A 17,873-nucleotide genomic window follows, 5' to 3' on the forward strand; every position below is an offset into this window, starting at 1 on the left:
CGGGACGCGCGCGGCGGCGCAGTACGGTGTTACCGATCGACGAAACAGCCGCTTGTCTTGGTTTAATCTCAACGATGCGCAGTTTTAAAAATAATAATGCATTTACCGTACTGCCTAAATACTTTTCCTCAGTAATATAAGCTCTACTTTTTATTATAGTAATACATAAAAACAAGCAAAAGCGAAATACTCCAATGTGAGAGCGCCGAGTCAGAGGGATCGGTCATCGCTCATCGCGCATCACGCGTCTTGTTTTCTCTGAATGCAGAGCTTTTCCGACCTCATTACAGAGTAAATTACCCTTTCCTCACGTAAGTTTTGTACAGGATTACATTTTTTTTAAGATATTAGAGCGAAATAACAAGTTTTAATACGATTTTGACCCACTTTTTCATGACTATTGGAAATGGCGGATCCTTCGTAACTTATTTTTAGCTTATTTTTCATGTTACTTTCGGCGAATAAGACAATGAGCTGCTTACATAACCATGAATTTTGCAAAACTTGGTAGAGACATTAATTGAAGAGTGAGAAGGGAGGAGAGGGGGGCTCCACAGTCCCTTCGACACTATAAGGTTACCAGATTTCCTTCAAAATGAAGGAAATATCGTTTTACGTTCATGTTCATTGGTTTCTCGCCATTGGATAGGTACTGATTCATACGGAACATTCCGACAATGTTCTTTTCTCCTCTTTTTCCCTCCAGCCAGTCAATAGAAGTTTTCATTTTCATGAACTCCCCATTTTTTCAGTTATTTAACAAATATGCATATTTCAAAAAAAATAGAACAATACATTAAATAAATGATAAAAAAGAAGCTATCTGAATACTATCGCCTCTTTTTATCGAGTCATCCTTGAAGATATTATTGGTACTTACCACGACACATAGAAAATGGAATGAGCAGTAAAAAAAAAATCCATGTATATTATCTTACATTTTGTTGTATGGAATTTAGAGTGGAGTTGGTAACATTTGTATTGAAAAAAATATTAATATAGGAGGAAATTTATTTATCATGCAGGTTCTGATTCTTTAAAGAACCTCTGAGAAGGACCAGGCCTCAGGAAGAAATTCATTGCATTTCTTCTTTTTCAACCCGCAAATCTCGTACCGATTTTTGATTTGTATGGAGCTCATGAAAGAGTTCTAGGTAAGTATGTCGGAGACAATTTTCAAGAAACGGGACTTGCAAAGTATGCAATGCACAAAACGTACACCTTAAACTTTATCGTACATTATAACACTGATCGAATCAGCTTTAGAGATTATCAAAAGGTTAATTTATCGTCAAAATATAAAAAATCAGTCAAAATCAGTAATCAGTAATCAGTTGCAAAATTACCGAGATCGCGGAATATCGTACCTATGATGCGCTGACATAAGAGCACGATAGGTTCCCAGTACTTAGGCGCGACTTCCTATCACTCAAATGGACCGTTTTGACAGATTAGCGGATACGGCGGCTAGTTATTACTTATTACTTAATAATAATATTCTTTGTACTGTACAAGAAGCAGTCCAACAAAGGTTTTTTGGGGGTCATTCATCCCTATCAAGCTTTCTCAAGATTCTTTTGCCGTTTTTTTGGAGCAAGTTTTGAAGGTGGTTAAAAAATGCCTATACGTAGCAATGATGTACCAAAATGTTCCTGAAAGAGAGGAGAATAAGCATGTTTTTATGTATGCTCATTGTTTACAAAATTAGGCTCCCTGTCTTAAGTAAGCATATTTAGATACCATCCTGATGTCGCAGCACCGAGAGAAAGAGAAAGAAAAACACTTTAAAATCATTTTTCAGGTCATCGTGGTACACAAATAAGATTTGTGACTTTTAGCCCCCCCCCCCCCTTTCCCAAGACAACTGTGCCTTAGATTTTATTCCGTTCAACTGATGTCTGATGCAGTTATCTCGGATGCTGTAATAAAACTTGACAAACCCATACAACAAAACAATTCGGAACTCCAGCACTTAACCCCTTCTCTTTCTGTTGCCTTGCGCTCGCTTGTATACATATATTACCTGCATAAGTTAAGCCCTATTTTAAGGCTTTATAGGTAGTACGATATATTCACAATACTTTTAAAACTGCGCATCGTTGAGATTAAACCAAGACAAGCGGCTGTTTCGTCGATCGGTAACACCGTACTGCGCCGCCGCGCGCGTCCCGGGCAAACAGGGCAGCGCGCGGATCTGCCTCAGAACGGCCGGCTCCCCGTCCCCCGATGGTTTTTCCCGTTTCACGCCTTAAATATCGATCCCACAGAAAAATTCATAGGAACCATTTTTGTTCCTGATAAAATTTCCTATCGTCCTGCTTAAAAAAAATTACGATAACATTAGCCGTTCAGTAGTTATTCAAAATTCAAAATTTGGGGGCCCCCCTGCCCCCCCAGGGGGCTCAGATTTTTGGGGTCTATGTCTGAATCGAATGTCTATAGGGTAGAGATGAATCCCTGAAATTTTCATGCTTTCTTCCAGAAGTGCACGATTGTTATGCTTATCGGCCCCACTAGAAAGTCATGCATATTTTTCCTTGAAATTTTCTGATATTCCATATTAAATTGCAAAACAAATTCTAAAAAATTCAAAGAAAAATATTCACAATTTCCCCGGTAAATTCGTTTTTTATTGAAGGAAATATTGCAACGTTTAAAGGTTCATGCATCGTTTTTCCTTAGCACGGCAATACTATGGATATTTAAGGGTGAATTTGCTAAGCATGATATGAATTTCATAATGGGCCACTAAGGCCTGAACTAGGAAAAAACACCACGTGATCTCTCATCGAAATCTTTCGTAAAAAACCACCCACGCAACGGGAATCCAGAGTTACCTCCAAATCTAGAAAACAAAATTCCCAGACATTTCCCTGACACATTTTGGTGAAGTTCCCTGACAATTAAAGTTATGCCAGATGGTCAAAAATACATGATTAGATAAAGTTTTTGAGCATTTGTTGTTCGATACGTCAAACCCATTCTATAAAATAAATACGCAGGTGCTTTTCAATTTTTCCCTGACATGTTCGTCATTTTCCCTAACATTTCCGGGTTTTCCCTGACTCTTCGAAATTCCCTGACATTTCCCGGTATTCCCTGACTGTGGCAACCCTGATATTACCCGAATGATTCGATCACACCAAACTTTTTTTTTTTTTTTTTTTTTTTCTTTCCAATGTCAAGATCTGCGTCTTTTCGTTATGAGATGCCACTCGAAAGAGAGGTCAATCATCGACTTTCGCCCTCGACTTTTGTCTCGGACTCTTCGTCATCTTTGATTAACGAGCGGGATTAAGGGGCGACAGCCGAGTGGTGGGGAGGGGGGGAGCTTTCCAGAAGCCCCGGCTCGAGGGATAAAGAGATCAAACCACTCCTGCTCAAGTGCTCGGGGTAGACCGGATTGACAGGCGCAAGGGGCGGGGGTGGCGAGGTGGATGCAAGGCACGGCGAAAGAGATCAGCTGATCGAGTTATTAACCTAGAGATGCGTTCGAGAGTCGCGGGGGGAGGGGCGCGCGGGGTGGGGCGCGAGGCGACCTTGACCCAGTTCGAGCGTCAGCGGATGACGTCGGGAGCGCCGGACCACACCGATGCCGCATCTCGAAGAGCGCTCAGGTATATTCCGGGGGGAGGAGAACATGCATCTCAAAAGCGAGCCGGCGCTGAAACATATTTTTCATGAAAGCTTTCAATTTATCGGCACCGTGGTTTTCCGTGGGAATGAAGTTTAGGGATCTGGGGACTCCTGAGAAAGTTAGAGAATTGTCCGATCTGATAGTAATAATGGACTTTATGGCAATCTTGCGCGCAATTATAGTTACAGCTTGAATGAAATTATAATTTTTTTTTAAATCAATGTTATTGCTCATATTGCAATGTTATTTGCTCATGTCTTTTCCGGAACCATCCGGAAAATTTCCAAAACCTTTAAGCATCTAGTATGCAGTTTGAGTCAATTTCGTCCTGTTTCTGAGTGTCTTCCTTCTTCTTTTCTCCTTTTCCTTCCTTCTTTGCTCCCTTTTGTTCCTCCTTCAGTTTTCAGAGGGAGGCGGACGCCTCCTACGCCTCCCTCTTCCCCCTGAATCCGCCTATGATACCATTGAAAATTAAAGTACCGTATATCGCAAGAATGACGTAGCCACTGAGTGAGTTCGGACGAGCAGGGCACGAAACCTGCTGAATCGCCTTCAATTGACCGAGTAGGCACCATGCGCTCCTGAGAGTTCGAATAGTGGCATCGACGCCTGCGGCTGTTTCTGTCATATAGAATGCATCAAGTCTGGTGGTCGAAAGCTCCTTCGTGTTCCTGCCGATCGAAATTTCTCATTTTCGATGTACACACTGAATTCTGATTAATTAATGCCAAATTCGTGATAAATGAACCGAGGGCAATATATTTCATAGACTCCGCGAGCCTTTAATCCGTGTATTGTAAAAGTCACTTCCGGATGTGGAAGTCCTTAAATTCGTCCGACGAACATTCATGACCATAGAGTGGAACAATTATTGTGCAGCAACCGTAATATTTTTCAAAAACTTACCTGGCAAAATGGTAACTCCGATATTTATGAGTCATAATTAGACGACTTTTAATCTGAAATTTTGCTAATCACCCACCATTATGCGAACACAGTTTCGACCTCCGGATTACACTTTGGCCCTAACCGATTACGTTGCTTAGATTTTTTTACAGAGCCCCCGAATATATGGTGTCCCTGATCCTTTTAGATTAGAAAAAACGGTGCTGCTTGTAATGATTAATTTTCGAGCGATTTAGACTTTTATGGATATGCGTCAACTTCACAATATTTTAAAAACGTTTTCAAAATATTTTCGCGAACTTGCCGAAATACCGATTCATATTCCAATGGAGAATTTGCAGGTGTCTGAAATTTGATGGATTTTGTGTTTAAGAGGAAACTACTGAGTGGACTGAACACGACGATACTCTTGGTTTATCAATTGAACAATTACTGGAGAAGATAAGACAAAATGATCTAATCTGCTAAAAGTACATGTGTTTAAATGGGAAATGCTGCCAGATGACGTCACTAAGCGGTGAATTTTCTCACTTTTAAATCGATTTTTCCACTAATTCCCATATCAGAAAAAAATTATAAAAAATACTGTGAACTCAGCTCTTTAAGCACTTTCAAATGAAGAAATTAAACATTTGCATGCAAATTCTCCTTTATTTTGAAAGTATTTTTGGTTTTACCTAGAGTCCCTTTATACTCTGAGTCAAGACAACACCCCCTCATGGAGTCACAAACGGCAGATTACACAAATTGGCAGTTTTTTGTAATCTTTGATCGGCCCATTCTCAAATTCCTCTCTCCGTTCCTTCTCTCATTCCGTTTGTTCTTTGCCGAACCCGTAATTCCCCGGTCCATTCCAGATTATAATCTTTGCAATCGGTGTTTTAATGTGATCTTTATTCCCGTTTGTGACACTGCGAAGGCCTAAAATACGGGAACCAATCAGAAATGGATTCACGTTGTCTGGACTCTCAGTATAAAGGTAGAGTACCTATATTGAGAGAGTATGGCCACTGGGCCCCATGGAGAGGCTTAGGACCCAAAAATGGCGGTGCTTTGTTTTGGTTTTTGTGGATGGGAGGGGGGTCATTGCCAACTTTTGACGGTTATCACCAACCGCACTTGCTGCCAACCTTACTACATCTAAGATAATTTTTCTCAAATATTGCACACGATTAGCCTTAAAAATATGTAAAGATGTCGCAATAGTGCATTTGAGTAAATTTCTCGTTACGATAAGCAAAGAAAACTACATTTTGAGTCATTTTGCATTACATTAATTCATGGCGTCCGCCATTTTTGGGTCCTAAGGGCTCCATTTAGCCTAAGATGGCTGAGCCAATCAGAGGTGGTAACCCCAGTGGCCATACTCTCTCAATATAGGTACTCTATATAAAGGGACTCAAGTTTTCACTCGACTAGTGCTGCCCCTAGCGGCGGTCGCGAGAACTGCGCTGGGCGGCGCGCGACCCGCGGCACGAGCCACGGGCTCCTGTCATTATCATTCCGTGAGTTACCCTGCGAGCACGAGTTACGGTTCCCCACCTTCCCATCCTCACCAGGTGTTGCTTTTCCCCCACCCCCTTCCTCCCCTTCAAAGCTCCGCTTAACCCCGTCTTCGTGGTTGTGCTTTCCCACTTAAGCCCCCCGACAGAACTTTCGAGTTTCGGCCCAGTTGGCGGTCTCAACATCTGCGCATCTGCGTTAATTTAGAGCTTGTGCGAACTTTTTTTTTTAGGGGTGGGGGTGAATGAGGGTCGAGGGGAGGGGGAGGAGCTTTAAACTCGCCGAGATGAAATACGAAATTGGGCCACGGTGAGAAATGGGTCTTCGGACTTGCGCTGCGAAGTTGTGATGATGAAGGAGTTCTGATGATGAATTTTCTTTCGAAAAGATTTGGGAATTGGGCGTATTTCTGTCAAACCGAACTATGTGCATTATGATGTGAGCCCTGTTATGCACACGCCCTTATGGGTATCAGGGCTCATGTCTCAATGCACGTAGTTCTGTTTGGCAGAAATACGTCCAATTCGTCCGGAAACGAATGAACTGATTCGTACGGAACGGAATTCGAAAGGATTCGCGAGGCTAGGCTTTTTTGGTCTGAATGCTTAGACTGGGCTTTGTCCTTTGCGCGGCAAATAAACATCTGCATGAACTTATTATGCAAAACGTAGTCGCGTGCTGATTCTTGGTTACGCGTAATCTGAGATTAATCCGTAGTGACACGATTCACAGATGCGGTAAGTCGAAGTAACAGATTAGACACAGATACGGATCGCTCGATGAGGCGCTGGAATAAGCCATTGCACTCGACGCGACGCCACTTGAGGTGCCAGGAACACGTCATGCTCGTGACGCACATGATGTCATTTTAGCAACTTTCTCGCATGGTTCATACGAATTGGTTCCGATAGCAGTTGATGGGTTTGATGTGGCCTCAAATGAGCCGTGCGATGGATCAGCTAATTTACTCACAGGGTTGTGTTTTGGTGGTTGAATCCTTAAGATCAACGGAAAATGTGACCGTTGACGGAGGAATAGATGTTAGTCCTTGGAGGCAAATTTTCGGTAGGGCGATTTTGGGATTTTGGTTGAAAAATCGGATTTTGATATTTCAACGGTAGTGTCCTGCAGACTACGTTGTGAATGATAGTATTCTAAGAGAAAACTGAAATTATGTCTCCTGGGGGTTTCAATTCTTCACTTGTCTACTTACCAATTCACTTTTGGTGGTTATGTCGTTCTGTGTTCGTCAAAATCGACAGAGAGTAACGCAAAGCGATATACTAGATGGATTTTTTGGCATCAATAAATTGTTTCCTAAGTCCACAAGGAAATGCCAGGGGTATGCGGGTTATTATATCCGTTTCCGTAATGGGCGTTGCTGTGAAATACGACAAACTGTTGTCACCAGTCGAAAACGCCTTCAGTTTCGTGTGATACCTCACCACCTACACGAAACTTGAATTATTTGTTGCAAAAATAATTGTTCAACTCGATGACATAATTAAACAAGAGAGCGTAAATGAAATTTAACGTTGCGAAATTCACTCACGCATTGTATTTCAACTGTAAATCTATTGAACGTTTTCAATTGAAAATTGCACAGAATTTTCCTCTGATTACATGCAGAAAGAAATTGGATAAAAAGTGCCGAATCTCATTCCGGGAAAAATTGAATCGATCAATCTAATTTCCCAGCAATGGATTGGTGTTACGTTTCTTCGTCCCAGAAATGACGAATTGTATTTGTGAGAGCGCAGTAGTCTATTCGGAAATGATGCGTATTAGTTTGACGAGCGTTTGAGCACGTAGCAATGTTGGCAAAAAGACGCGCTTGGAACCCGGTGGGAGGGGTAGAGGTCATGGAACCATTACTCACTATCTGGGACAGACTATCAACGGGTCGGGTTGACGCTGATGAAAAGACATGGTTTATTGCACAGAGATCGCTTGATTGCCAAGGCCGCTTTGCACCGCGCAAGCGCCAGGGAACATAGTCACTGAGCACAGTCATAGAGCACACACAATTGCTGTGTTAAGGGAAAAGGGTAGTAATTGCAGTCTGGAATGAGCCTCGAGACATATTAGAGCGTGTGCTAATCGTGGCTCAGATAGAAATTCACTTACGCCTCTTTTCCGTGATACGGTAGACGGGCAGACACCCACTCCCCGGGCAATTCCGCCGTGCTACGGGAAAACGCCGTGAGTGCATTTGAATGTTGCCAAGTTTCCTCTCAGAAAATATTAATTTTTGAAGGAAGTTATAGGTATGATTCTTTGAAATTATCGGACTTTTTAGATCAAATTAAGAGCAAAATCCTCTGAAGGATTGGCAGACTTTTTTTTACGAATTTTCCAGAAAATACGTGATTTTTCAAAGGATATTTGGCAACGTCTGAAGGATCATACGGCGTTCTTCCTCTACACGGCAGAATCGTCATCCAACACCCGGGAAAGGCTAATTGCTCTGCCTTCTTTCCGCCTCGATTATGTGCTCAGCGAAATAGACTGATTTAAAGACTACGTCATTATTGCGATATTCGACACATTGATGCTCCATAGCCCCAACATGTACGATTAAGCGTACGATATAAATTCTGTGTTAAATTATTGGCGTATAATATAATGGACGAAGTATATTAGGGACTCCAAACTAACATACTAAGGAATGTAATTGTGTGATGCTTTCAAATCGGAAAGTCGTCGCAACTTTACGTCTAATGCTGATTGATGAGAAACTATTTGAGCGAAAAAACTAATAAATATGACAGATGAATGCCAGGATGTTCACTTTGTTAGGCGAGTTTTTGCAAATTAAGTTAGGACCCTAGACCAATTACGGAACTCTTCACGCGAATCTGAGTATTGCTTTCCGAAAGTAACTTTATCACTACAAATGCAGATATCAGCAGTGCGGGGTGTATAAAATGTATTATCCCTAAATGGTCTATTACGAATTTGACATTAATTATCTGACTAATTAATGTCAAATTCGTAATGGACCATTTAGGGTCATGTGGTCAATCAAATGCGGAATTTTGATTGTGAAGAACACCAGACTTAACGCATGGTAGAAATATCTGCAGCGGCCCGATTATTGAAACTATGTCAGCCCGACACGACAAGACATAGCCCTATCTTAACCATGCAATATATCGCAATTCGATGTCTTATCGGGCTGGTTTAAATTTCAATAATCGGCCCGCAGGCGTCGATACAACTATTCGAACTCTCAGGAGCGCATGCTGCCTACTCTATCAATTGAAGGCGATTTGGTGGGTTTTGTCATTTTGTGCCTTGCTTCTTTAATGAAAGTATGTCTATGCTTGATGACTTGCACCTCTTGAGTAATTAGTGCTGAAAATTAAATGACGTATGTAAATACCTATTTTCCCCATATATTACGCTTATCTTAAGCGGGGCAGTAGCGGTGCTGAAAAATGTTTAGGTATGCGGATGAAATTCGGAGTGAAAAGTTTTCTTGGATTTCGAAATTTCCTGTCTTCTCTGGGATCTCGAACATAACTTTCTTTGAATTTTTGATGGTTCCTCTTTGGGAGAAATCTTTACAAGCGAAATTTTTCGCTCGAAGTCTCTTGACATTTGAAAAAATTGATGTTTTGGATTTAAAAAAAAAAAATAATTCACCGTTCTGCAGAAAAAATCCTTCTTTTTCACAAATTTCAAAAATCAAATGCATTGATTATTCAAAATGTTTGGCGTTATATCTACTGCAAGTTTTCTAAATAAAAAATTTCAAAAGCGTACCTAGTTAAAAAAAAAAAAAAAAAAAAAAAAAAAAAACAATTATGGCTGGAGGAAAATATTTCAAGGTTCCGGAGCAGGATTCCCGAACTTTTCCAGGCTTATCCCGGCTTCTTCGTCCCTTAAACTTCTAGACTCGGGATTACCGTGAGCAATAAATCAGCAAAATTTCTTGGGCCGCTTCAATTAAGGTCGCGAGGTCAGGAGTGCACCTTCTCTGGAAAGAAGCACTGCCGTAACGTACTTTGCGATACATCGATTGATCTGCCGTTAAAACCTATGGAAAAGAATCGATAAAGAGGGTTCCGCAACACACACCATAATGATCGATTCTTCACCATAGCTTCAAATGGAGAAATATCGATAATCGATTCACGCCTCGCTTCTGGAAACAAGCGAAAACTTGTGCGACCTTAAACTCCGGCTTCTGAGGCCGCACTTGCGAAAACTCGAGCAAAACTCGGGGGTGTGAATACATTAGACACAATGGCGGCTCCAGCCCCCCAGCCCCCCACCCAAGGTTCCCTCCGGTTTCGGAGCTCGGAATTTATAATTATTTTTTCTGTCTCATCCTCATCCCTCCGTCTCCAGCCGAGCTATATCGGATCTCAAGGAGGGCTCGCGCCAGATGATAGCGTATGAATTATTTATGGCCAGCCGCCTGGGTTTAGATCATTGATGTTATTCGGGTTCGATGGATGGTGCGTCCGGAACTTTCGAGAACCGCGGCAAACCGGTCGGAGGAAACCGAAACTTCAGGCCTCGATACACGATCAAATTCCCGAAATAATTACCATCAAAGTGTTTGGAGTCATCAGTCGTAAAAACATTAATTTGCTTGATTTTAAAATAAAAACTTGGCAGAAATGTTTCCTGTGGCAGGAAATGATGAATGGTGGCACTCCATTCTGATCAAAATTTGACGACCCGTCCGATTTTGATCAAAGAGGACTGTTGCATGGTGACCATCAGTTATCAAAAGGTCTACTTTGATCAGAATTGGTTCGGAATTCGATCGTGTGTACAGACCTTTCCTTGCCCGCATATCAAGATAATCCGGGTTACACAGAGCAAAAAAAAATCGAAGATTTTCGGCTCAGGTGACTGAAGTTTTTGGTCTCAGAAACCAAACTTGGGTTCTGGGGACTTAAAGTTGGTGTCTATTGTTATCCGAACCGACAAGTTCGGTTATCAATATGATCCGAAGTTCATTTTCTGTGCAATCGACATTTTTTGTTCAGAATTTGGCCGAAAAATACGGAACCGCTAAACAAGATATACATATTGAAGCACCAAAAGATACGGTATCAAAATTTGACTCAGAATACAATACAATTATTGGCAAATTAAAATATCAACAGAGAATTGAAAAACCATATGTATAGTCTGCATCAGAGTCAGTAAACTCGAATTTCCTGTTCATGGAAAGATTTACTTCAAAATGTTCAATCAATTTTGAGGGAGTTCTCTATATTCAAAATACTCGTATTTCATGCTCTGCACATGGATACCAAATGTATTACAAAAAACAGTTAGACTTTTAGGGCTTTTTTTACTCATTAATTTTTTTTAAATGTTTTCTAAAACAATTCTGTTACTGAAAAAAGGAGTTTCACCGTCGGAACCGAACTAAAGGTATTCAAAATCGATGAAACTAATCAAATGGTCAATTTCAGTAGCGTAGCGTGAATGGTCGATTATTACGGTGTTCGTTGCGACCACTCTGTTTATCGATCCTTTTCCATACGTTTAAATGGCTGATCAATCGATAAATCGCAAAACACGCCACGCAACTGTTCAATTGTATAACCAAACTGGAGGAGACATTCCTTTCCACGGACCGAAAGTTTAGATGGGCACACTGATCAACTCGATGATACCGAAAACCTCATACAATTTACCTTTTTTTACAGTTAGAAATGCTGAATACATTTAAGTTGGGACGAATGACCCTTGTCTAAAGTATCGTGGATGCACTTCAAACCGAGGAGATTGTCCTCCTTGTTCAAATCGTTAAATCATGGTACACGAATGCTGCCCTACAAAGGAAGAACGCCGTAAGAACCTTCAGACGTTGCCAAATTTCCTTTAATAAATCATGGATTTTCGGGAAAATTTGTAAACATTTTTCCTCCAATTTTCCGGATAATTTTGTTCGCAATTTCACCTAAATTTTCATAAAATTCCGAGGAAAAATATCCATAAATTTCTTCAAAAATAAACATTTGATCGAAGGAAACTTGGCAACTCTCGGATGTCCATACGGCGTTTTTCCTTGGCACGGCAGGATGCGTGTCGTGTGAGGTTGAACAGGAGCTACCGCTCGGAAACGAATCCATCCCCAAACGCCCACCTCTCACACACAGTTGTCACTTTCGGGGGAGGGAGGGGGTTAAGGTTTAAGTCCCGAGGGTTTAGCGGGGATGAAACGGGGTTAACACGACACGAGAGATAAATGCTCGAGTGGGGCCAGCTCTTAATTCCTGCCAAAAGAAAGGCGTGTTTTGGCAGGGCTCGCCTATTTAAATTTAACGACTTGAAGCCCGGATGGAGGTATTTGGCGCTTTTTTGGACAAGCTCTCGTGGAAAAAGGAAGCTGGGCTATGCAGATCTGTTTGCACCGTTGCCAGATCGTGAGAAATGTTGCTAGTTACCAAAGATTTTTACTTCGGGAGGAAAAAGACCAAGCACGTATTATTCCTGTACAAATACAAATATTATTTCTTGAGGGAAAGAAGCTGGGCTATCTTGAAAACACTGTAATCAAAGCTGCCTCCTCTCTGATAGATGCGATCCATGCATCAGCGATGCTGATTCAGTTGAGTATGCTGTAACGACTTAGGGAACTTATTTTGAAAAGCATTAAATTTAATAAAGCAGTGCATAAAAAGGCATGAAGATTTCAAAAATCGAAAACGAAACAAAATTTAGTAACGAAAGGTAATAAAGGGTATTCAGTGACATTTTATGATGGTAATGCAGCTTTTTTCTGTATGTTGGAGTTTTTTGCCAACGTGCGTCAAAAATTTAGCACAAAGCTGATAATCTCAATACAGGCTTTTTTCAGCTTTTCTCTATTAACTTTCTCTATCCTTATCTCACCTTTGGATACCACATTAGCTACATTTTTGCTTCGTTTGATAAGTTTTTAAGGGTTCAGTTTACATAAATAGAGACCGTGAGTCAGTGCATGTATTTGAAGAGATGCTTCTACAAATACTTATGTGATGGAGTCTTAAATAGTAGATAAAATTAATGCCCAATTAGTGGCCGAATATTCCGAATACACTTAAAAACCACCCCACAAACGAAGGCATGCAACCGATTGAGGTTAAAAAAAAGTACGTGCTCATAGATGTTACACGTGCAGAAACAGACATTTTGTAAATTATTTTACAGGCGGATTTTTTAGACCCAGTTACAGTCAGGCATTAACATCTAGCTTCGCTTGATGACTATTACTCGACGAATACTTGGACGAAAAAGACACAGATTGCAGAACTTACTGTTAGATTTTAGTTATAATAATGAGGCAGGTAGAAGGAGGGTTCTACTGAAAAAAAAAAAAAAAAAAGTTGCTCTTTCACGCACTCTTCTCCATTTGGGTGAAGTTTAGGAATACAAAGGGGGGGCGTTAGAATATTGAGTGCCTTTCAATTTGACTTTTTAATAAACTTTGAATTCTCGTACTTACGGTGTACCATGCAGTTAACTGAAAAGTTAAAGAGAGTAAGAACATTCATCGAATGAAACTCACCTGAAACAGAAGAAAATAAAAAATTAATTAGTCGAAGGGTGATTTTAACGGAGCAAAGGACACACATCATAAAGAAGATTATGTATCATTTATGTATAACATGAGGTTATACGCATTCCAAGTCAATAATGTTCAGGGGTGTGAGGAGGGTCTTACGCTGCCTTTCACGTGCATTATGGACTTAGGGTAGAAGGTTTAATGAAATCGAAAAAAGTGCCTCATGTAGTTGATGATCGGCCTCTTATAATAAACCACGGGTGGTTGCATGATGGTCGCATTAATAAATGTATCAATTCCACAAGAATTAATCGTACTAACTTAAATTAATTGATCAAATATCACTTTTATATGATTTGACTTTTGTTGCAACTTGTCTCATAATCAGTTCAACCGAAAATGTTGATATATTGAATTGATTTATTTCTACAATAAACGACAGTTAGGTATAAAACATCTCTCAGATTTGAGACGAAAATTTTGATATGAAGTTATAGCAATGGTCGATTTTTGTTCTTACAGAATCAAGCGTCATGGCATAATCTTCACGTGCCACACGCAAAAATCTATGTCTCCATTTGTTTCTAAATACCTGTGATGCAATACAATATATAATAATGTGTTAACTTGATTTTTTTTTGTTTTTCACTGAGGTTGCTTCATGTCTGAGTTGTTTGACACTTATAAAACCAGTACAATATACAAGTCAATAATTAAAAAGGCAACCCTGCACCTTAAATGCGGTGTCTCAAAATTTATGCTCTTACCTAATTTTTCAAGACGGAAATTGAGTGAATTCTTTGCATTTTTGTACACAAACTGACTGCGGTGGATGCACGGGTCGTATGTTGGAGTTTTCTTAGCCAACGTGCGTTAAATATCAGCATAAAGCTTAAAAAAATAATACGAAGAGAAAAAGCTCTCACACACGCACAATTTTCCTTTAAAGAAGAGATACGCTGTTTTGAAAGTTTCAGCTTCATGCTGATTTTTCACGCGCATTGGCTAAAAAACTCCAACATATTATTAAATACGTAGGAAATATTCTCGGATGAAAAAAGACTTTATCCCGCAAAAACTTTAGTCAGAAACAGTTTGTCGATTTGCAAACGCCCTGATAAACTCTATTCGGTGAAACGCGCAACAAACCAATTTCATAGCGGCCTTTTTCTTTCCTCCCCCGGCGAAGCGCTCAGATTACGTCCATCGGGGCTCTCAGCAAGCTAATGCAATCACAGAGGGGATGGAAAAAGAGCCTGCCAAGAGCCTATTTGCCGAAGGCCTCGAGATTCCATTCCATTCCCTCGACGTTAGACAAACAGACCAAGAACAGCCTAACTACACCAGCAACTGTATGCATGGCCGGACGAACGGTTTTCGCTTAACGACGTCGAAGAAAATCATGTGTTACTCGGAGCCCCCTCGAGAGCGGGGGATGGGGGCGGCGGGGGTCGAGGGGCCGGGGGAGGGGGTGTTTGCTACCCTGGTGAGAATGATCGAGTTAAATACTTATCGATATGGTCCGGGCAACCCCACGGAATGAAAGGGGGAATTAGCTGTCTGATCACGTCTCCCGAACGTGGGAATGGGGGTTGTATTAAAACAAGACTTCAGCCCCCCCCCATCCCCGTCCCCCGCCCCTTTCATCCCTGACCCGGCCGACCTTATTCCGCTGTTGCCGTTTTTCGAATGAGATTCAGTGGCGTGGCGTGCTTTGCGATATATCGATTGTTATGCCATTTAACGCTATGGAAAAAGATCGATAAACAGGGTGTTCGCAGCGAACACCTTAATAATCGATTCTTTACCATGGGTTTAAGTGGCATAACAATCGATATATCGCAAAGCACGCCACGCCACTGCTGGGATTTGCGTGCTTTATCGTGTTGGGATGAAACTATCTATGATTGGTTACCGATAAATACTTGTCTGAAAGTGAGATTAATATCTATTATTATCTTTAAAAAAAAGGAAAGAAAAAAGTTCTTATCAACGTTTCATTTTGAAGGAATGGCCAAAATTAATCTTAATTTCAGCCGTTCATCGAGCAATAGCCATCGAAGAGATTGTTCCTCCTTAAGAAAGAGCACGACATGAGCATTTAAAAGTTTCCTCGGAAAAGTAGGTATGCTGCACGAAAATGCTGGTAAAATTTTCTGAACGATTCACAGAAAAAAATTTGCAAATTTCTCACAAGATTTAGATTTTATTAGAAACAGTTTGGCAACATCAAACATTTAATATGAAGATTTTCGCTCTGGTGCAAGTATTCTAATTCTAAATTGGAAAAAGAAGGAGTTGTCTGGAAAACTGTACTACTGGCTCGTTTAATCCCCTTGGAAACCTCCATTAAAAACGAAAAATCAATAGAACCATGTTTTGCAATAAGGAGGCGCTATTTCAAGCCTTTTATAGAGACAACATATTTGCCAATTAGTTTCCCTGCGCAGATAGGCTCTTTATCAGTGAGGTCAAAATATCAGATCCTTATTGCACAACGCAGTATAATCGAGCCCTCTCCGCGGACGGTTCTCCGCTACGTTCTTTTTAAAAACAACGTAACGCGGAACGTAGTCGACCCTGCGGAGTAGCTGGGAAAATACATAAACATTTCAAATCGTTATATTTTGCGTACAATTAATCCATAAATTAATAAAATATGTGTTTTAAATTGTCAATTTATCAGCCCAATGTCAAACCATTACCAAAACTCTGGTAACTATGTTTGGCGTCACATTTTTGTTCATTTATAGTTTAAAAAAAAAAGGAAAATAAGTTATAATAAAACACAGTGCTAAAAGATGAAAAGTAGGATTTTTTTCGTAGTTAAGTTTTATTGTAGTGCGGATTGCATATTGAGAAATGTCATTTTCAGAAATGTTTCCAATCTACCATAAGTTCCTTTTGTATCATGCTACTTTGCCGCGGACATTTTGCCTTCATTAAGCGTATCGAATCAAACTAGGTTTCTTCGATGCGTCAATTTAATTCAAGCAAAATCGCTCGAAATTATGCAGCGGCATCATAATTTTTATGAGGGCCGCCTTATTTCAATTCAAATTTGACGAAAAACACCTAGTAATCTAAAATCATGCTCTTTTCGGGTGATGTTCGCAGTCTCACATAAAGCCTCAATCCATTTTTCGATTGAAGTTGGGAGGACAAAATTCGGATTTTTCTAAGCCGGATCCTACTCAAAGGGTGAGAGTGATTTAATCAAGAGACATCACTCAGCGGGATGATCATTGAAATTGATAGACAAAGCTATAGACAAAGAAGATAAACTGAAAATAAAGCGATCCGATTAGTGGAAGTGGGTGGTTGCAATGGGAAAAAGAAGTAAGTAATAGACTATCTAACGGCAACTTACGAGAGACTCTGTAGTCCATCATTTCACCCCTTCGTCTATAATGACCACTAACAGGATCGCTACATTCCCCTTGCGTCTTCTTTGTCTATCGCTTTATCTATCAATTTAATATTCAGCCCACTGGTGGTGATGGTGGTAGTGATGGTATGAAAATAATGCAGAAAATTTCAAGTACAAGTATGTTTTTAGTTTCCCATTAATAAAGCACTTTTGGGGGAAACAGATGTAATAAATTTTATAGCGAATTCAATTCTGTTCACCACGGAGTGATAAGTAAGTTTCTTTTCTTCAAATGCACAGAACACATGCGCCGCTTACCAGTGATTTGCATCAGTTGTTTTTAAAAAGAAACAAGTCCACTTTTAGATGAGGCCTTATAGTTTGGAAGTATTTTTATGCACTTTCAGTTCCTCAAAAAATTGACTTGTTTCCTCTCGAGAAGAAATGATTTAAGACAACTGAAGCAACGGCCGCATCGTTACTATATGTTGGCTCCCGGTATCTAAGCAAATCATCGTGCACAGAAGTCGCTGAAATTGCAGATCTTCTGGATTGAGGGCGATTTTTCCTGAGTGATTTTGTGAATGGAACATCTCATATTGAATTTAAGACAATTACTTTAAAATGGATTTGCATTGGAGCCTAGAATGACTTGCCATTACAGGAAGTAAATGAAGTCGGAGAAAAAATACCACGGTTTGAGAAAATTTTAGGTAGGCTTGTATCCGTATCGGTGGGCTGCATTAGAAAACAAGCGGGAAAGCTCTAATACGTGGTATTAGAGAAGCGCTCAGCATTGAGGGTCTGCTGAAGTGAAGAAATATTCAACTTTTAAACCAATATATATTTACTTTATTTCAGAATTTTTATTAAAAACTAAATTACAGAAACTAAATTAAAGCTTTCTTAAATAGATTTTTTTTTTAAAATTTGAAAAT

The 17,873-nt window shown here is 40.2% G+C and overlaps 1 protein-coding gene across 10 annotated transcripts in view; it reads right to left on the reverse strand.

Annotated features, from left to right (window-relative positions):
* mtd (TLD domain-containing protein mustard) overlaps positions 1–17,873 on the reverse strand; it is a 573,843-nt gene that overhangs the window by 195,660 nt on the left and 360,310 nt on the right. The window contains exon 1 of one of the 10 annotated variants that reach the window (XM_072302177.1): positions 4,544–4,562. The exons of the other annotated variants lie outside the window; for them this stretch is intronic. The gene's annotated coding sequence lies outside the window, so the exon portion shown is untranslated. Of the gene's footprint in view, positions 1–4,543; positions 4,563–17,873 lie in introns of those variants that run through there. 10 annotated transcript variants of the gene reach the window in all.

Source organism: Bemisia tabaci, chromosome 7 (assembly GCF_918797505.1).
Source record: "Bemisia tabaci chromosome 7, PGI_BMITA_v3".
In the NCBI taxonomy this organism is placed as follows: domain Eukaryota; kingdom Metazoa; phylum Arthropoda; class Insecta; order Hemiptera; family Aleyrodidae; genus Bemisia; species Bemisia tabaci.